The sequence below is a fragment of the Sapajus apella genome, unplaced genomic scaffold, assembly GCF_009761245.1.
Source record: "Sapajus apella isolate SASKATOON/1434 unplaced genomic scaffold, GSC_monkey_1.0 scaffold11, whole genome shotgun sequence".
Lineage (NCBI taxonomy): Eukaryota > Metazoa > Chordata > Mammalia > Primates > Cebidae > Sapajus > Sapajus apella.
The window spans coordinates 10,623,910-10,645,589 of record NW_022436951.1 but is presented as its reverse complement, the minus strand read 5'-3'; the positions used below and the strand labels follow the sequence as shown (position 1 = coordinate 10,645,589).

The window sequence follows — 21,680 nt, the reverse complement described above, 5'->3', positions numbered from 1 at the left end:
GCTAATTTTTGTGTTTTTAGTAGAGACGGGGTTTCACCATGTTGGCCAGGATGGTCTCGATCTCTTGACCTCGTGATCCACGCATCTCGGCCTCCCAAAGTGCTGGGATTACGCGGTGGTGCCGGGACTATAACTCAGCTTTTTTGGAATCTTTAGAAAGGTCACATAGTACATATACTGTGTTATGTAACATATACAGTGGGGCCTGGAGTAGCACCTCGCAAATCAATTAATATTTCAGCAGCCAAAGGTGGAACTATTACAAGAGTAGATAAATAAAGACAAATGGCCTCAGGGTAGTCGACATCAGGCAAAGTTTTGCTGCCAGATGCCTTACAAGAAAAAAAACCTCAGTTGTCAAAGCTTTTTGGATCTGGGAGCTGCAGATAGAAACTGTGGGTCTGTGAAATTAAAGGCCCTGGTGAGACTAACCAAGTCCCCTGAGGAGGCCAGAAAGAGGTAAATAGAGCTGGTCCACTTCTGGTTGGATTGGCTTCCCTTGAACTAGATAACCCAGGCTCTGCAGTCTCCGGCTGTAAGCACACAGGGCAAACCAGCACCTTAGGCTTCTTACTGTTCCTTACCGTTCCTTCCCCTCTGAAAAACCCACAGGGTCAGGTGCTGAGCCTCCAGCCCATTTTCCTACCAGATGACCCAGGGTAGGTGATGGATATAGTGAAGGCTCTGTGCGCGTGTGCGTGGGGGCACACACACACAGTCACATACACTCACACTCAGACTCACACACACACATAAACTCTCACACATGCACACACTCTCACACACACACACTCTCTGGCCCTGGAGAGCTGAGGGGATTGCTCACCAGGCTGTTTTCCCACTCCAGAAAGCTGAGGAGAACCACCGTGGAGGCACTGGTTACCTCCTGCGTCCCCTCCCTTCTTTTCTCCTCAATGAAGAGTGAATGAATGTACTTCAGAGTTGACTTAATATTTGCTCTGCTTGAGAGCATTGAGTTTCCTCAAGCAGGAGGTGTCAGCCAGGTCACAACAGGGCAAAACAGCTCCTTTGATTTGTTTCCTTTCCAGGCTCTCCTGGGGCAACTGACATTTCCCAAGCAGCAACATTGAAAACATCAAGGATGTAGCCCTGCCTGTGGAGGCTGGCCAAGAACCAGGACTCAGGGGCCTAGCATCTGTGGGATTCAGGATGGGCTTGTCCAGACCCCGTTTCCAGATGAAGCCACATCTGTCCACAGGTTTTTTGTTGTTGTTGTTGTTGTTGTTTTTGAGATAGAGTTTTGCACTTATCACCCAGGCTGGAGTGCAGTGGCATGATCTCAGCTCACTGCAACCTCTGCCTACTGGGTTCAAGCAATTTTCCTGCCTCAGCCTCCCGAGTAGCTGGAATTACAGGCACCTGCCACCATGCCTGGCTAACTTTGTGTGTGTGTGTGTGTGTGTGTGTGTGTACATATATATATGTGTGTGTGTGTGTATACATATATATATATATATATACATGTTTCACTGTGTTGGGTTTCACTGTGTTGGCCAGGCTGGTCTCAAACTCCTGACCTCAGGTGATCTGCCCGCCTTGGCCTCCCAAAATGCTGGGATTACAGGCATGAGCCACAGCGCCCAGCCTGTCCACCAGGTATTGCTGTATGAGCAGAACTATGTGTTAAGTCAGCTAGCCCTTCATGTGTATGTGGTATGTCTAATAACTTAAGAATATTGGTGTTAGACTTAGTCCCTAAAGTCCCAGCCATTTGTATTGGATTCTATGAGGCTTGTCATGGTTGATTGTACCCTTAGAGTCCTTGGTGGAGCTAACCCTGACCTCTGAGATTCTCCTCCCTGCTCCCAGAGAGGGTTCAAGACTCTTCTCTGCTGCACTGCTCTCTGGGCCAGGGAAACTTCTGGAAGGTTATGATGTTCTCCTTATGAATCTAGTTTCCCATAATTTCTGTTCAAAAAGAAGGCAAAAGTACGCTGATATTTTTCTGCTCTGATAGTTAGTGCTGAAGGGTCTCTGGGTGGGGTCTTGGCTTCAAAGCCCTTCCTTAGGAAGGAGAAAGAGAAATGCCCATAGGTCCATGTGAGCTGTTTAGGCACTGGCAAACTCATCAAAACCACCACGTAGGTCATTTGAAACGTCATGTCCTGTCCCCACAGTTACTCATTCCCTGACTTTTAGAAAGAGCCAAGCCTCAGAGACAAGTCTGGTAAAAAGATCATTTGGGATCAAAAACAAGATCAACTCCTATGTGCAAATTCCCAAGGCGGCTGCAAATAAGGGAGACGCTGTCAAAGTGCTTTCTGGTCTCTAGTCGGAGAAGCAGCCCTTACAGGATTGCATTTCTTCTGGGTCCAAACCACCCTGGCCAGTTCCTCGCTAAACTTTGGTTTGCACCTCTTTTAAATGCAAACAACTCATGGAGTTGTTAGACAACCTTGTCAGGTGTCTGGTGCCCAGAATGTGCTATGCACGCTCAGGATGTGCTGAGGAAGAGCCATGGCTGTTGACGAGGGTGACGGCCAGGATGGTGTTCTGGGCATTTGTGTCCTGGAGCTGCAGTAACAAGTTTCCATCAGCTGGGAGGTGTCAACCAACAGATATCTCTTTCCCAGTTCTGGAGGCCCAGTGTCCAAAATGAAAGCTTTGGCAGAGACATGCCATCTCTGAGACTCCTTCTTTACATCGTCCAGCTCTGGTGGTCACACCTGTTCCTCAGCTGTGGTTAGATTACTCCAGTGTCTACCTCTGTGACCACATTGCCCCTCCTCTTCTCTGTGTCTTCTCTTTGTATCTCTGTGTATCCTCCCTCTGCCTGTCTCCTAAGAATCTGTGTCATTCATTGCATTTAGGACCCACCTGAATAATCCAGGATAAGCACTTCCTTTCAGAATTCTTAAGCACATCTGCAAAAACTTTTTCCAAATAATGTAACATTCATAGGTTCTGGGAATAGAATGCCAACATATCTTTTTGGGGGCCACTGTCCAGCCCACTGCACTCAGTGAATGCTGCCCATGATGATGATGATGATGACCTTGATGGCATTGCCAATACCAACACAAAGCAGTAAAAAGTACAGGTGTGGCCGGGCATGGTGGCTCACGTCTGTAATCCCAACACTTTGGGAGGCCAAGGTGGGTGGATCACAAGGTCAGGAGATTGAGACCATCCTGGCTAACATGGTGAAACCCCGTCTCTACTTAAAATACAAAGTAAATTAGCCGGGTGTGGTGGCACACGTCTGTAGTCCCAGCTACTCGGCAGGTTGAGGCATGAGAATCGCTTGGGCCTGGGAGGCAGAGGTTGCAGTGAGCGGAGATCGCGTCACTGTACTCCAGCCTGAGCAACAGAGTGAGACTCTGTCTCAAAAAAAAAAAAAAAAAATTGCAGATGAGTCTGGCAGGGGTGTGGGGCGTGGGCAGGAACAGCACCATAGAGGAGTCTAGGCTCTGGCCTTACTCAATTACCTGCCTTCTGACAGTCTCCTGCTTCGCTAGCTCTGTCATCCTCATGACTTTCTGTCTCCAGGATTGTTAGGCTCCTGGGCCAGCTCATGGCAGCCCGGATGCAGAGGCATTGTGCCATTCCTAGACCAGCTGAGCGATGTGGACCCTGTGTGAGGGCTCAAGCACGATGATATTTCCAACAGGCCCTGCTATACATGCAAGCCTGGCCAGGGCCCACTGCCAGCACCTGAGAGGAGCTGTGAAGCAGCTCATGATCCGGTGATCACATCCAACTGGCTGCCGGCTGCTGTCCAGGCCTCCGGGAGCAACCGCTGCCTCTGTCGGGGCCAGGGGAATCGGCGTCATTCCCAGACCACCGTGTGGGCCGGCATTCCTGCTCAGCCTTGAATGCTGCTGCTGTTATGGCTGCTGCTTGGCTTAGGTTAAGCAGATTGTTTGTTTTTTAACTTCAGGCCGGAAAGAGGCAGCTTTTGGATCTGGCAAGGACCTTGGTGTGCAAAGTGAAGTCCCTGATGGGGAGGATAGAGCCTGGCAGGGGCCTGCCATGCTGCTCATGATTGGATGTGAGGTGTCTGGGGCCTCTGCCTGCTCAGAGCTCAGAGTGGTGAGGAGTGTTGGGGCGAGGGCAAGAGGACAGTGAGAAAAGCACTTCCTTTTCTGTCTCCTTCAGTAATGAAGATTTAGGGCTGTACAGCCTCCCATCATCACCAGCAGGGAGCTCAGAGTCAAGCCCAAAGTGTCTGTCTGCATTCGTGGCTTCCAGGGATCAACTTGAAGCCAGGAGTTGCTTTGTTAGCAAAGTTTCGATGGAACTGAGGGGAAATTGCCCTTCAGTTCGCTCCCATATTCCCCATACACAGTTAATGAAGGGACCGTCAATCTCTATTCAGGAGCTGGGAGACTTGGATTCTAGTCCCAGTTCTGCCCTTATGATCAGAAAACTTAGAGGAAGTCGCTTAATGCTGAATTTCAGATTCCTCACCTGGAAGATGAGACATGAGAAAACTCCTTCCTGCTTCCGAGGCTGAGAAGGAGCAAAAGGGATTTCATCTGTCAAAGCCCTTTTTGAAATGGATTATCATTAACTGCATCATAACTGCCCAGGGTTGAATATTGTTTTTAAAGAAAATGATAGAATACAGGCCACTCCTAAACAAAATGCTTCAGTAATGATGGTTGCATTTAGAATGTCAAGAACAAAACAGTGCTTGTAGGCCGGGCGCAGTGGCTCACGCATGTATAATCCCAGCACTTTAGGAGGCCGAGGCAGGCGGATCCCTTGAGGCCGGGAGTTCCACTCCCAGCCTGGCCAATGTGCTGAAACCCCATCTCTACTAAAAATACAAAAATCAGCTGGGCGTGGTGGCGGGCACCTGGAATCCGAGCTACTCAGGAGGCTGAGGCAGGAGAATCACCTGAACTTGGGAGGTGGAGGTTGCAGTGAGCCAACGTTGTGTCACTGCACTCCAGCCTGGGCGACAGAGCGAGACTCCATTCCAAAAAAAAAAAAAAACAACAACAACAACGTTTGTAGAATGTTAAAAGCTGGACACAACCATAGGGTTGGCCATCTCCAGCCATAGGGTGTCTTGGTTTGACATTAACTCTTTGTGGGTAGTGACTGTACCTTCGGCATTTTCTCATGTTTTTGAATCTGCACTACCTGATGCGTAGGAGATGCTTCACGAGATGCTGAATGCCTCAGCACCTGTCAGGAAGGAGGCCTGGAAGAGGAAATGGGACTGGGCACTCCAGGCATGCACTCGGCTGCCTCTTGCCCCAGACACACTGTGTCCTTCCCGCCATGCACAGGCTGGGCCTAGATTGCCTTTACAATACATACTTTTTTCATATGTTATATCCCATTGTTTGTTTGTTTGTTTTGAGAACCAGACAGCAGGTTTATTTGGTGAATGGTGACAGCAAACATCATCCAAGAGAGACAAGATGAGAAAGGTGCTGAGACAGGAGAGCCTAGGGAGCCTTCAGGCTAGATACAAAATTCACACAGGGAAAGGCACGGACTCTGGAGAGACTGAGACACTCTTCATCCATTCAGCACCATGCAGACGAGTTCTTCACAGCTGACACAACCATTGCTGCCCTCGTGCTCTGCCACCAGCATCTCTACTTCTTCCTGTCATCTTCTTACCCAGTGTGTCAAGCACATGCTGGATTTCAGCACCCATGACGGTGCCATTTCCTTCCTTGTCAAACACCCGAAGTCCTTCGACATAACCCTTATAGGTGCCCTGGTCGATCCTTGTTCTTCGCCACGGTCTGCAGCATGAGCAGAAAGTGCTCAAAGTCCAGCACCTTCTCATTCATCTCGTCACTCTCGGGGTTCCCCGGGACCTTGAGCACCTTGGCGTTGGTGGGGTTCTGGCCCAGGGCCCTGATCACATCCCCACACTGGCTGTACAGGATCTTGCCATCACTTGTTCCATCAAACAGCCGGAAGTTCTCCTTGAACTCTGCGGTTTGGTCTTTGGTGAAGTCACACATCTTGACTGCTCAGCTCTGCGGGACCCTCTCCTCCTGCAGTAGTGGCTTTGTTTGTTTTTTTAAGTGAAAGCAAGTCTATTAAGAAAGTAAAGGACTAGGCTGGGCGCACTGGCTCATGCGTGTACTCCCAGTACCTTGGGAGGCCCAGGCGGGTGAATCTCCTGAGGTTAGGAATTTTGAGACCAGCCTGACCAATATGGTGAAACCTCGTCCCAACTAAAAACACAAAAATTGGCCAGGCGTGGTGGCATGTGCCTATAATCTCAGCTACTCGGGAGGCTGAGGCAGGAGGATTGCTAGAACCTGGAAGGCGAAGGTTGCAGTGAGCCGAGATCATGCCACCGCACTCTAGCCTGGACAACAGAGAGAGACTACATCTCAAAAAAAAAAAAAAAAAAAGAAAAAAGGAAAGGCATAAAGAATGGCTACTCCATGAGCAGAGCAACCCATCCTGTTGATTCTTCAAAGTCCACCTTGAATGCTGTGTCCTCAGAGAAACACATTCTGGCCAGGTTGGTCCTCCCATTCCTGGGTGCCCCCCACTCAGGGCTGCTGACGAGACCTAGATTTTGGGGGTACCCAAAACCTCATCCATCGAAGTCAATGACATTTTGATGCCACATTTCAAAAAGTAAAAATTATGCCAGAAAATCTACGTTGAACTGAATATTTACGTTTGAAATCAAGACCGAATCTGACCTCACACTTGTACAACTCAGCCTCAACTCGCCTCATTGTAATCCCAGCCCTGTTCTCAAATCCAGTTTTTATTGAAAATATTGAAGTTTCGTTCATCATGCATTTTTGTATTAACTTGGATTTTGTCAAAAGCGGCATTAAAATATGAGTTGTCCTAAAGACTGAGTTTTTGTTGTTGTTGTTTTTTGAGACAAAGTCTCAACTCTGTCACCAGGCTGGAGTGCAGTGGTGATCTCGGCTCACTGCAACCTCCACCTCCCAGGTTCAAGCGATTCTCCTGCCTCAGCCTCCCGAGTAGCTGTGATTACAGGCACACACCACCACGCCCAGCTAATTTTTGTATTTTTAATAGTGACGGGGTTTCACCATGTTGGCCGGGATGGTCTCGATATCTTGACCTTGTGATCTGCCCACCTCTGCCTCCCAAAGTGCCGTGATTACAGGCGTGAGCCACTGCACCCAGCCAAGACTGAGTTTTTTGATGCTCCTGAAATTTTGTGCCAAAGCCCTTCCATCTCCCTTCTTGGTGCACACCACCTTAGAGGCTGGTTTCTTTGCAGGGCATCCTTCCACTGCACCATGAACCCTCAGGCAGGGGCAGCCCCTTTCTTCGGGTGTTATAAAGATCTGATTGGGCCTCCCTGGTCAGCCTTTGCTTTCGCCTGCCTCCTATCTTGAGAACAGAATATAGCACTTCCATGGTTCCTACCCAGTTCAACCTCTGAAGCCTTTTGGGGAAGAATGTCTGTTTTCTGAAGACATTGTGAGGGAGACAGAGGTGTATAACGTCTTCACAATTCTGCCTTAGGCATCTTTTGATTTTCTTACCTAAAGTTCTCCTCTCTTGCGAGCTGTCTTACCTTTTTTTTAACCCTTCTCTATTTCCTTTCTTTTTGAGATGGAGTCTCGCTCCATTGCCCAGGCTGGAGTGCAGTGTCGTGATCTCAGCTCACTGCAGTCTCTGCCTCTGGAGTTCAAGTGATTCTCCTGCCTCAACCTCCTGAGTAGCTGGGATTACAGGCACCCACCACCACGCCTGGTTAATTTTTGTATTTTTAGTAGAGACAGGGTTTCTCCATGTTGGTCATTCTAGTCTGGAACTCCTGACCTTGTGATCCGCCTGCCTCAGCCTCCCAAAGTGCTGGGATTACAGGCGTGAGCCACTGCTCCCAGCTTCACTTCTCTATTTCTATAGCCTCTTTAAGAGGCCAAGGCGGGTGGATCACCTGAAGTCGGGAGTTCAAGACCATCCTGACCAACATGCTGAAACCCCGTCTTTATATTAAAAAAAAAAAAAAAAGAATACCAGCATTCCAGCTGGTCATGGTGGCTCGCGCCTATAATCCCAGCACTTTGGGAAGCCAAGGTGAGTGGATCACCTAAGGTCAGGAGTTTGAGACCAGCCTGGCCAACATGGTGAAACCCCATTTCTACTAAAAATACAAAAATTAGCTGGGCGTGGTGGCACTCACCTGTAATCCCAGCTACCTGGGAGGTTGAGGCAGGAGAATCGCTTGAACCTGGGAGGCAGGGGTTGCAGTGAGCAGAGATCATACCACTGCATTCCAGCCTGGGCGACAGTATAAGGCTCTGTCTCCAAAAAAAAAAAGAAAAAGAAAAAAGAAAAGGAATAGGAAATCTGAAAGAATATAAAGAAGATTTAAAAATCACCTGGAATCTTGCACCCAAAGAGAACCACTCACTGTCGACAAGTCTTCATGTTCTCTGTTAGACTTTCTTCCGTGTCTCTTTGCAGGAAATGGTGATCTCCAAAGTGAAGAGAAGCCCACTGCCCAATCTGTTCCTCTGGCTCTGAACCAGCAGGGGAGGGGCAGCGGACACTGGCCCAAAGCCCCTCCAGCTGCTCCGTGGGTACCAGGAGGCCTCTGAGATTGCCATGCTCAGTAATACCACCTCCGCCCAAGCCAAGAAAGAGACCTTTGGGTCTGGTTGGGGTGCCCTGGCAGTAGCTGAGCACCTCCAGGCTACAGTTGGGAAAGCAAGTCTCTGCCTCCTTCCTTATTTCTTAGACTGAATCTCACCCAGCAGGAGCTGCCTGAGTGCACTGTGAATACAAATTTTATTAGCCTCTGCCTCTGTTGTAGCAACACTGAAAAAAAGAAGGCTGGGTGGAACCAGTACTGAGTGCCAGCAAGGTGCTGAATGTTTTACATACGTAATTCAATTCACTCCTCATGACAATATGGTGATGTGTTATTATTGTCCTTATATTATAAATGAGGACGCCAAGGCCCAGGAATTAAGTAGGAAGTACCTGCAGATTCGGGCTGCAGCCGGAGGTCATTTGCGTTTGGAGCCACTCTGGTTTGTGACCCCGTCCCTTTTCCCTGCTGTGGTTTGCGGAGGGCCGGAATGGCAGGCAGAGGATGTGTCTTTGCTTGGAGTAGTTTCTATTCCCTCAGCAGTGGAGAAGATCTGACCCTGACATTGAAGCTGCTTTGGGGCTTGGTATTGTTGTATGTGGACAAGGCTGCTGGTTTTCATTCATTCATTCATTCAGCGGTTATTTGTAATATGCTCCAAGCCCTGAGCTGCCATTAGGGATAGGAAGACGAGTATTCATGAAGACCCTGTCTTCACTGATGTTATATTCTGGCAGGGGAGAAGGACATGAAGCTAACCCCTGCCGTTCATGGTGGTAAGTGCAATGGTGGAGAGTACTGGGGCAGGAAAGAAGAAAAGCATCTAAATCAGAACAATCTCAAGAAGGTGATGGATGAGGGGTGGGTTAAGGAATGGCTTCCCAGAGGAAGGAATTTTTGAGCTGAATGTTGAAGGCAGAGAGGCCTGAAGCAGCATGGAGTGTCCAGGAAAGCACCTGTGGTTCATTATGGCTAAAGTCAAGCTAGGGAATTTGGGGCAAAGACACGGTCTGGGGCGCTCAGAAGTGCCAGATTAGAAAGGAGTTGAGGACAGGCATGGTGGCTCATGCCTGTAATCCCAGCACTTTGGGAGGCCGAAGCAGGCAGATCGCTTGAGCCCAGGAGTTTGAGACCAGCCTGGGCAACATGGCAAAACCCCATTTCTAGCTTGCTTGCCTGTTTATTTATTATGAGACAGAGTCTTGTTCTGTCACCCAGGCTGGAGCAGCGCAGTGACGTGATGGCTCACTGCAATCTCTGCCTCCCGGGTTCAAGTGATTCTCCTGCCTCAGCCTCCCGAGTACCTGAACTTACAGGCATACACCCCCATGTCAGGCTGGTTTTTTTTTTTTTTTCGTATTTTAGTAGAGACGGGGTTTCACTATGTTGGCCAGGCTGCTCTCAAACTCCTGGGATTATAGACATGAGCCACCACACCTGGCCCTCTATTTTATTTAAAAAGACAGAAAGGAGGTTGAGAGATTTAACTAAGGAGCCTAAATGCCATCCTGAAAGCTTGGGGAACCCTTGAAGGATCTTAAGGATCAGCTCTATGTGTCCCAGAGACCACACTTGGCTTCAGAGTGGAGGCCGGCCTGGAGTGGGACAGATGGAGACAGGAGTCTGTTGCAGGGGACAGGTGATTTGGCCTGAATGAGAGCCAGGCAGAGGCCACGGGGATGGACTGGAGGACATGAGGTGTGAGAGAGATTGGGAGGAAGACACCATACGATGAGAAAGTGTTAGGCCTAGCGGGAGTAGAAAAGGAAGAAAGCCAAGGTAATTCCTGACTTCAGGGCCGGTGGGGCCTTCCCAGAGGCAGGAGGGAGGAGAGACAGAGGCGGAGGCTGAGGAGGCGGAGGAGGAAGAGGCTGGCTGGCAGTTGGTGGAGGACGAGCTTGGGATGCCTGAGTTAAACAGATGGTTTCCGTGGTAGGAGGGAGCTTGAGGTCTTTACTTTTATCCCCTCTCCCTTTGTTCCCTTCGCGCGTCCCTGCTTCCTTTCTCCTCCACCCACATCCTGCTGTCGGCCCTTTTAGTTAGGCGGCCTCTGTCTCATCCTGTGTGCAGTTTGTTCAGGCCAGGGTGGCCGCATTCCCTGCCAGGCCCTGCAAAGATCCCCAGCATCCTGGGAAAGAAAGCCTCCTAGCCTTTCCTTTTTACAAATAGAGAAACTGAGGCATGAAAAAATTTTAAGCCGATTGATACTAGTTTCCCTGTGAGGGAAGGGTGAAGCCATTACCTGGCCGAGGAGGAAAAGGGAAGAAGGATGGGACATTTTAAGGTGACCAGCTCATCCTAGTTTGTCAGGACTGCCATGGCATTAGCATAGGAGGGTCCCACATCCCAGGAAACCTCTCAGACCTGGGTGGACCAGGAGACTTGGTGACCTTAGATTGGGAGGGCAAAGGGAGGGAGTTCTTCCGAATGTCAGGAGCTAGGCATTGCTGCGCCTGGAATCCCATCTCTCAGGGGGCTGTCTTCTTCCCAGGCCTTCAGTCAGCTGAAGCACAGGCTGCCTCTGGCTGTGCCGGAGGGGACAGGTGTGCTTCCAGTGCTGGAGCCACCTGACATCTGAGTCTCTAGTCCCCAGGGCTGGATTGTTGTAGAGACCCAACGCTGGGCACACAGTGGCTCCTCCATGAATATTTGTCCCATGGCTAAAACCTGAATTTTACACGAAAAGGGGGCAGGCCTGGAGAATTTCTCTCTTTTTTTTTTTTTGAGACAGAGTCTCACTCTGGTACCCAAGCTGGAGTGCAGAAGTGCGATCTCGGCGCACTGCAACCTCCACTTCCCAGGTTCAAGTGATCCTGTGGTCTTCCCACCTCAGCCCCCTAAGTAGATGGGATTATAGCCATGTGCCACCGTGCCCAGCTAATTTTTTTAGTGTTTTTTGTAGAGACGTGCCATGTTGCCTAGACTGGTCTCAAACTCCCGAACTCAATTGATCTACCTACCTCAGCCTACCAAAGTGCTGGGATTATAGGCGTGAGCCACCACGCCCAGCTGAGAAGTCCTTTTTCTGACCTATTCAATGGGAGCCCTTTAGCTATACTCACAGGTGTCTTTTTGCTCACAATCCCTTCTGCATCTTCAGACATGAAAGCCTTCTTCCTGTCTTATTTAGAAAAGCCACTGCCTGTTCTAATCCACTGCCTCTAATCTCCCCAAGCCCCCGACTCTGCATGGGGCCACCAGTCCCTGAGGCAGCTTTGATGCCACACATTTGCATCTGGGAACGCAACTGCAACTCTCGTTCTCTCTCACATTCGGAAACCATGGGGATAATGAGCAGATGTTTTTCTAATAACGAGAAGATGGTGGAGGTGCCAACACATGAGAATAGTTTCCAGTCCCTAAGTTAATTAGCAAGCTGGGGAGCCCAGATAAATAGAGCTTTCTGTTTCCTCTCCTGGAGTCTAAAATATCTGATCTGGAGGTTCCCTCCCTACTTTCCCCTCCACCCCAAACATCAGGATTTGAAGGGAAACATTTAAATGCCTGATAACCTGAGTGCGTGGAGCTGGCTTCTAAGCAGCCACATGGCCTGGGTTCCGGCAGAAACTGACGCTTGTAAATACACAGTTCTCAGTGATTGGCTGGCTGTCTCTCCATCCCCAACACCCCACCTTGGCTCATTTTTTCTTCATATTTACTTTCTGATGGGCTTTAGGGCAGTATTCTTGGGAGTAGAGCGGGGATGAGAGTTATGGAGCTTTACATGCCAGGCATGCCCTTTGTTAGTGGCATTTTTTGTTCTTTGTCTCATCTAATCTTTAAGCCATCCCGTGAGGGAGGCATCATTGTTTTCCTTTGCTGGACAGATGGCAAAACTAAGTCTTAAACAAGCTAAGCTACTATAGCTGCTAAGTGGGGAAAGAGATTTAAAGCTGGGTTTGACAAAGCAAGGCTCAAGTCCCCCACCTTAGGCCTTGGGTATAAGAGTTCAACCAGTCCATTTCTCCCCACACCTTTTTTTTTTTTTTTTAATGGAATCTCTCGCTGTCTCCAGGCTGGGGTGCAGTGGTGTGATCTTGGCTCACTGCAACCACCGCCTCCCGGGTTCAAGCGATTCTCCTGCCTCAGCCTCCTGAGTAGCTGGGAGTCCAGGCACACGCCACCATACCAGCTAATTTTTGTATTTTTAATAGAGACGGGGTTTCACCATGTTGGCCAGGATGATCTCCATCCCTTGACCTTGTGATCCACCTGCCTTGGCCTCCCAAAGTGCCAGGATTACAGGAGTGAGCCACCGCACCCAACCTCGTTCCTTAATTTAAAGGTGCCCATAGAATTCCCAGGGACATGCATTGACGATGACGGATCTAAGGGCAGAAATTGGCTTTCCAGGCCTCGAGTTCCACTTTGCCCACTTTGCGGTTCCTTCTCTATACCCTGCCTTTAAAAAGTCTAGCCTGCTGACATTCTCTCTTTTCTTTGGGAAATGGTTAAGAATGAGAACAGTTAGTGTTTTCAAGCAGGTTGAACAGTCTCTAGAAGTCAGAGAGAAAACCCAAGAGATGATCTCGAAATTTCTTCCAGCCAGAACCAGGGTTTCTTTGTAAAATACAGAATGCTCAGCATTAGAGGCTCCGTCGAATGAGTGTATTCCCTGGTTGATGCTGTGTTTACTGACTCTCAGTGGCTGTTGCTAATAGTACTTTGAAACAAGAGACATGTGTTTTTAATAGAATTGCAAGTTTTATGCCTTGTTAAAAATACTGCCATGGCTGCTGGCTGGGGGAATCAGGCAGCTATGAATTCCATTCTCCGTCTGCTGGGGCAGGGGAGAGGGCCTGGCTGAAGATGGCCTCTGCCCTCACATTTGCTTTCTTTCCTGTGTTTGCTCTTGGGAATAACCACTGGTCACCAGCTGGTCTTCTCAGCTGCACTCATACATGGAAGAGCACTGGGCTTCATGCTGTCTAAATGGGAAGAACAAAACACTTGTTTTTATTTTCAGAAAAGCTTTTGCCTTAATTGTAAAGAGCAGCCATTGGATTTTGTGGAAGGCCTGAATTACAGGGTGCTTTAGGGAATCAACCCAATGCCCCTCAATGATAGACTGAACAAAGAAAATGTGGCACATATACACCATGGAATACCATGCAGCCATAAAAAAGAATGAGTTCATGTCCTTTGCAGGGACATGGATGAAGCTGGAATCCATCATTCTCAACAAACTGACACAGGAACAGAAAACCAAACAAAGCATATTTTCACTCATAAGTAGGAGCTGAACAATGAGAACATGGACACAGGGAGGGGAACATCACACACTGGGGCCTGTCGGGGGTCAGGGGGAAGGGGATGATAGCATTAGGACAAATACCTAACGCATATAGGGCTTAAAACCTAGATGATGGGTGGATGGGTGCAGCAAACTACCATGGCACATGTATACCTATGTAACAAACCTGCATGTTCTATATATGTATCCCAGAGCTTAAAGTATAATAGGACGGAAGGAAGGAAGGAAGGAAGGAAGGAAGGAAGGAAGCAAGCAGGTAGGCTGGCTGGCCAGATGGTCTCAGTCTCCTGAACTTGTGATCCACCCTCCTTAGTCTCCCAAAGTGCCGGAATGCCAGGCATGAGCCATCATTCCCGGCCTACAATACTGTTCATTTCTAAGAAGTTTCTTCTAAATCTTTTTTTCCTATATGTATGTATACATGTAAATAGAATGTCTATAAAATTAGAATCATGGTCTACATTTCACATACTGCCTTTCCCACAACAAAACAGCACACAGTGTGTACCTTCTCATTGCAGTAAGGATCGTTCAAAACGTGTTTCTTTGAAAACCTGAGTGCTTTCATCCACCGGACGTGCCACAGTTAACTAGTGCCCTTTTCCTCAGATATTTTGACTACACATTTTTCCTATTACAGAACATACTGTAATATTCTTGCCCTTTGCTCTTAATTACATGAAATGTTTCTGTTGTTTGAATATCATTGCCTTCTTCCTCATGCTAAATGATGAATGTGTTCTAGCAATGTAAATCAAATTACCTTTTAAATGCAGAGCTCCCCTCACCTAAATTAGGAAAACTGGTATTATTTGGCAAACAGGGCCAGATTTTAAAAATAAAATATAGAGTGAGAATGAGAAAATGCACATTACTTCAGCTCTTACAGAAACCTGGATTGCATTGTGCAAATTACGAATATTGGCTGGGCTTGGTGGCTCACGCCTGTAATCCTAACACTTTGGGAGGCTGAGGTGGGTGGGTCATTTGAGACCAGAAGTTTGAGACCATCCTGGCCAACATGGTGAAACCCTGTCTCTACTAAAAATACAAAAATTAGGCCGGGCATGGTGGCTCACGCCTGTAATCCCAGCACTTTGGGAGGCCGAGGCGGGTGGATCATGAGGTCAAGAGATCGAGACCATCCTGGTCAACATGGTGAAACCCCGTCTCTACTAAAAATACAAAAAATTAGCTGGGCATGGTGGCACGTGCCTGTAATCCCAGCTACTCAGGAGGCTGAGGCAGGAGAATTGCCTGAACCCAGGAGGCGGAGGTTGCAGTGAGCCGAGATCGCGCCATTGCACTCCAGCCTGGGTAACAAGAGTGAAACTCTGTCTCAAAAAAAAAAAAAAAAAATACAAAAATTAGCTGGGTGTGGTGGCACATGCCTGTAATCCCAGTTACTCTGGAAGCTGAGGCAGGAGAGTCACTGGAACCTGGGAGGCGGAGGTTGCAGTGATCTGAGGTCATGCCACTACACTCCAGCCTGGGTGACAGGGTAAGACTCCATCTCAAAACACACACACACACACACACACACACAGAGCAAGACTCCATCTCAAAAAATACACACACACAGAGCAAGATTCCATCTCAAAAAATACGTGTACCCACACACACACGCACACGCACACGCACAGAGTACTGGCTCTGTTCCCTCCAGAAGTTTACCGTCTACTCTTAAGGAAGGCTGATACACACACGGGAGAGAATTAGAGAATACTTTATGAAAGACTACAGTACGATATCAACGTGGTGGATGAATTTGTACTAAGAGAACACAGAAAAAGAAGAGAAAATCCTTGCATTTTCTGGTGCCAGTAAAGACTCCTTGATAGAGACAGAATTTGAGGTTGGTCTTAAATATCTAGGATTTAAAAAGAAAGAAAACTACCTTGCATTGAGCTCTGACAATGTGCTCGGTATTTTATACATATCATCTAATTTATTTCTTACAGTAACTCCACCTAATTGTTGTTGAAGGCAACTAGACCCTTTCGAAAAATATACAGTACCATAAGTTATAGATTTGTATAGTGTAATAAGATTGGAAATACCATCAGATACAATATGACTGAAATAGACACAGAACAATAAATATTTTAGAAATGGAAGAAATCAGGGCAAAGGGAAAGTATGAGCAGGAAGAATAGGATAGGAAGAATGTAAACCCTATGAAGGGGGCCGAGTGAGTGACTCCTGCCTGTAATCCCAGCATTTTGGGAGCCGAGGCGGGCAGATCACCTGAGGCAAGGCGTTCAAGACCAGCCTGGCCAACATGGCAAAACCTCATCTCTACTAAAAAATACAAAAATTAGCTGGGCATGGTGGTGGATGCCTGTAATCCCACCCACTCAGGAGGCTGAGGCAGGGAGAATTGCTTGAACCTAGGAGGCGGAGGTTGCAGTGAGCCGAGATCGCACCACTGTATTTCAGCCTGGGTGACAGAGCGAGACTCCATCTCAAAACAACAATAACAAAACTCTATGAGGGAAGGATTCTTTGCTGGTTTTATTCACTGATGACTCACACACAACGAGATTAATGGCTGAATGTAGTAGGTGTTCAATAAATATTTGTTGAATGTATGAATGAATGAGGTGGCTAAGATGTTTGCCGTATGGTCCTGTGTACATTGCTAGTGGCCAGATGTAGTTTTGACTCTCAACTTCTTTGTAGACAAAGCACATGTACGTTCAGCAAAGGCCTCAATTTACAAATAAGGAACAGGTTTAGCAGGCAGTAGGGACAGGATTTGGCCAGGTCACATCTGGGAGAGATGGGGATCTATTACAAGGAGCAGGGAAGCACAGTTTGGCAGGTAGGCATGTGGTGAGTGGGGAGGAGCCTTTTGACTGAGGCCAGGAGCATGGTGAGCAGCTACAAGCAAGAGCCTAGACAGAATTATTTAAAAGCAAAAGCAGGCTGGGCACAGTGGCTCACACATGTAATCCTAGCACTTTGGGAGGCTGAGGTGGGCTGATCACTTGAGGTCAGGAGTTTGAAACCAGCCCAGCCTACATGGCAAAACCCCGTCTTTACTAAAAATATAAAAATTACCTGGGCATGGTGGCGTGCACCTGTAGTCCCAGCTACTTGGGAAGCTGAGGCAGGAGAATCTCTAGGACCCGGGAGGCGGAGGTTGCAGTGAGCCGAGCTCGCGCCACTGCACTCCAGCCTGGCAACAGAGCGAGACTGTCTCAAAAAAAAAAAAAGCAAAAGCGATCCCATCATTTCCTTCTAAGACCTCTAACCTCTGTTTTGAATTGAATTATGCCCGGCCCTCTACAATTCATGTGTTGAAGGCTTAACCCCCAGTTTGACTGTGTTTGGAGGCAGGGCTCTGAAGGAAGTAATTCAAGTTAGATGAGGTCTGAAGGGTAGGTCCCTCGTCCAGTAACACTGGTGTCCTTATAAGAAGAGGTAGAGAATGGGAGCGTGCTCTTTCTGCTTGTGCACAGAAGAAAGGCACAGCAGGAAGTGACAAGCCAGGAGGAGTGACCTCACCAGAAGCCATCCCTGACAGCACCTTTGTCTCAGACTTTTAGCCTTCAAGACTGTGGAGGAAGGAAATTTCTGCAACAAGTCACCTAGTCTGTGGTATTTCATTATGGCTAATGTGAGTAATACAGTCTGTATAGAAAGATAGAGCTATACCCACGTGGAGACTACTGCAAAAGTGAACTTGCTTTTTTTTTTAATTTGGGGTCTCATCACTCTGCTGCCCAGGCTGCAGTGCAGTGATGCAATCATACTGCACTGTAGCCTCAGCTCCTGTGTTCAAGTGATCCTCCTGTCTCAGACTCCTGAGTAGCTGGGACTACAGGCATACACCATCATGCCCAGCTAATTTTTCTTTTTTTTTTTTTAACGGAGCTCACTCTGTCACCAGGCTAGAGTGCAGTGATGCGATCTCGGCTCACTGCAACCTCCGACTCCCAGGTTCAAGCACTTCTTCTGCCTCAGCCTCCCGAGTTGCTGGGATTACAGACGCCTACCACCACGCCTGGCTAATTTTTGTATTTTTAGTAGAGATAGGGTTTCACCATGTTGGCCAGGCTGGTCTTGAACTCCTGACCTTGTGATCTACCCTCCTCAGCCTCCCAAAGTGCTGGGATTACAGGCATGAGCCCCTGTGCCCAGCCTGTATTATTTTCAGAGACAAGAGTTTCCCTATGTTTCCCAGGCTGGTCTGGAACTCCTGGCCTTAAATGATCTTTCTGTCTCATAGTCCCAAAATGCTGGGATTACAGGTGTGAGCCATCATGCCCGGCCAAGGTGTTCAATTTTAGAAGAGACTTGAAACATTACCAATTCTGAGATGCTGCTCTTTTTCATGTCCCCAAATACGTGAGAGCTGTCTCACTCCTACAGCGGAGTAACAGCGGCTCCCGGGCCTCATTCTCAAGAGATATGTAACAATACCAGGCTGGGGGAGGCAGGAAGGGTACGCCCATGTAGTGGAACCGATCAAGGCCAATCTCTTCAATTTTGGTCTGGTGTTTTCACTGAATCTTTTACAGCCTATTTATCTAAATCCCTGGCCCCTTGTGGCCATTCCCTGCCCCCTTCTGAGCACATATATGACTTCCCCACAATTATAAATTAAAATTGCACATCATGGGAATAGATGGTATGGGGGACAGCAGTGGTCACTGCATACCTCTCATTTACAGCATCTGGTCCCAACCATAAATAGCCCATGGGAAACCAGTGTCCTAGAGGAGGGGCCACGTGGCAGGAGCCTGGCCATTTGTTTTTCTTTGGCTGTCTTCTGAACTTAGATTATGCTTATTCTTTCTCAACTCACTTCTGTAGCCCCAAAGCTCGCTCTTTCTTTTCTTTCTTTCTCTCTCTTTCTTTCTTTCTCTTTCTTTCATCTCTCTCTCTCTCTGTTTTTCTCTTTCTCTCTTCTTTCTTTCTTGATGGGGTCTTGCTCTGTCGCCCAGGCTGGACTGCAGTGGCGCAATCTCGGCTCACTATAACCTCCGCCTTCTGGATTCAAGTGATTCTCCTGCCTCAGCCTCCTAAAGTAGCTGGGATTACAGGTATGCGCCACCACACCCAGCTAATTTTTGTATTTTTAGTAGAGACGGGGTTTCACCATGTTGGCCAGGCTGGTCTTGAACTCCTGACCTCGTGATCCACCCACCTCGGCCTCCCAATGTGCTGGGATTACAGGTGTGAGCCACCAAGCCTAGCCTCTTTCTTTCTTTTTTTACTTTGCATCCACTGAAGATCCTCCAAAGGTCTCAAAGTTATTTCAAGGAGAAATTGATGCTTCTGTTTCATCCTAAGAGGAAATGCTGTTTCTGAAAATCAAGATTTCTTTGTAAAGTTGGGTTGCCAAGTGCATCACGTGCACTGACCAATTCAGGGAAGTAATATTTGCCCAGTCTACAACATGAGTGGAGCCTCTAGAACTGTGCAGCGTGGTGGGTCTGAGGCTAGACTTCCACGTGGTATTGGGCCAACATCAATTTCTGGTCACCTTCAGCACAGGACTAATTGTGGACTTCTTTGATAACCCATTAAGGGAAGCCCAGTATTTTGTCTTTTCTTTGCAACTTGGTTCTTGATGGCCTGGGTAGTCTTCAGCAATTATTATTATTATTATTATTATTTAGAGATGGGGTTTCACCATGTTGGCTGGCATGGTGTCGATCTCCTGACCTTGTGATCCACCCTCCTCAGCCTCCTACAGGGCTGGGATTACAGGCGTGAGCCGCAGTGCCCGGCCTGAGCAATTACTTTTAAATGGTTATGATAATAATACCAGTTGCTGTGGCTTAGGCACTTTGGGAGGCTGAGGTGGGAGGACTGGTTGAGCTCAGGAGTTCAAGACCAGCCTGTACAACAAAGTGAGACCCCCATCTCTACAGAAAAGCAAAAAGTCAGTGGGGTATGGTGGTACATGCCTGTGATCTCAGCTACATGGAGGCTGAGGCAGGACGATAGTTTGTGCCCAGGAGGTCAAGGCTGTAGTGAGTCTCATAGCACTACATTCCAGCCTGGGTGACAGACTAAGACCCTGTCTCAGAAAAAAAAAAAAAAGAAAAAGAACAAGGGAGGAGGTGAGAGCCAGGGTTTGTCCTGGGTCGGTTTTCTCTTCATCACACCTTGAATGATAGGGAGATGTGAGTTTAGAAAAAGCACCTCCCCCCACAACTCTAGGGCTTTGCCTTCACCAAGCTTCCTTCAGTATCTTTTCCAAGGCCTAAAGAAAGTCACACTGACTGGGTGCTGTGGCTCACGCCTATAATCCCAGCACTTTGGGAGGCTGAGATGGGTGGATCACTTGAGGCCAGGAGTTGGATACCAACCTCGCCAACATGGTGAAACCCCGTCTCCACTAAACATACAAAAACTAGCTAGGCGTGGTGACACATGCCTGTAATCCCAGCTACTCTGGAGGCTGTGGCAGGAGAATCACTTGAACCGGGGAGGCGGAGGTTGCAATGAGCCGAGATTGCAAAACTACACTCCAGCCTGGCAACAGAGTGAGACTCCGTTTCAAAAAAAAAAAAAAAAAAAGGTCATGTCAACACATTTCTCCTGGTTGAAAAGGTCGGGCATGGTGGTTCACGCCTGTAATCCCAGCACTTTGGGAGGCCGAGGCAGGTACATCATGAGTTCAGATCGAGACCATCCTGGCCATGGTGAAACCCTGTCTCTACTAAAAAAAACCCAAAAAGTTAGCTGGCTGTGGTGGTGCCTGCCTGTAGTCCCAGCTATTCAGGAGTCTGAGGCAGGGGAATTAGTTGAATCGGGAAAGGGAGGTTGCAGTGAGCCGAGATCGTGCCACTGCACTCCATCCTGGCGAAAGAACAAGACTCCACGTCAAAAAAAAAAACTGGTTGAAAAGCAGCACCCACTTTTAGGGAGTGTACACTGGGGAACAGCTGCTCACCCATAACTCTGTTCCTATGCTGGGGAGATTTGGGGCTAAATGTTGCAAAGCGAAGAACCTGTGAAGGCAGTGATTTAAAGATAAAAGGGAATTTAAAGAAAAATAACAGGTCCACGAAATTTTGTTTGAAAGATGCAATGCAAAGAGCTTGAACTTCCTTTTTGGTTGCTGGACTGTATTTCTGTGATCCCAGTAGCACCCGGTGGCACGGTGCGTTTTTCCATCCAGTCACCTGGGTGACAGTTTTACATATTTGACATGATTTACGCTAGTGAGTGATATGGAGATAAGTTTAAGTGAATTAGTGCAGGTTTGTGGCACTAAATAAAGTTTTGACAAGTCAGCGTCATTACCTGCACCATCCATGCAGAACGCGGATTTTGGAGTTGGCTGAACTTCTGTCCACATTCCGGCTCTGCAGCTTGCTTGCTGATCACCTGGATCTTGTTTCCAGCTTCTTTGACTCCTGGTTTCCTCACCTTTAGAGAATAGAGATATGGCCAGGCGTGGTGGCTCACGCCTGTAATAGCAGCACTTTGGGAGGCTGAGGCAGTTCGATCACCTGAGGTCAGGAGTTTGAGACCAGCCTGGCCAACATGGTGAAATCTCGTCTCTACTAAAAATATGGAATTAGCTGGGCATGGTGGCACATGCCTGTCATCCCAGCTACTTGAGGGGCTGAGGCAGGAGAATCGAATTGCTTGAACCTGGGAGGCAGAGGTTGCAGTAAGCCAGGATTGCAGCAGTAAGCCAGGATTGCAGCATTCAGCCTGGGCAACAAGAGTGAAACTCCAGCTAAAAAAAAAAAAAAGAATAGAGATATGAGAGGCTACCTCATTAGGTTGTTGTGGGAATTAAAGGAGATAACCTATTTGCAAAGCACCTAGTATAGTGTCTGGCATAGAGGAAGTCTTCATTTATAATAAAAAGCCCATGTTGTAAAAAGAAAAAAGACACACACACAAAAGTACATGTTA

The 21,680-nt window shown here is 48.0% G+C and overlaps 1 protein-coding gene and 1 pseudogene across 4 annotated transcripts in view; one reads left to right on the top strand and one right to left on the bottom strand.

Annotated features, from left to right (window-relative positions):
• The window catches only part of PDZD2 (PDZ domain containing 2), a 466,872-nt gene that overhangs the window by 49,654 nt on the left and 395,538 nt on the right, over positions 1-21,680 (top strand). The gene's annotated exons all lie outside the window — the stretch shown is intronic.
• Positions 5,339-6,046, bottom strand: LOC116552317 (annotated as a pseudogene).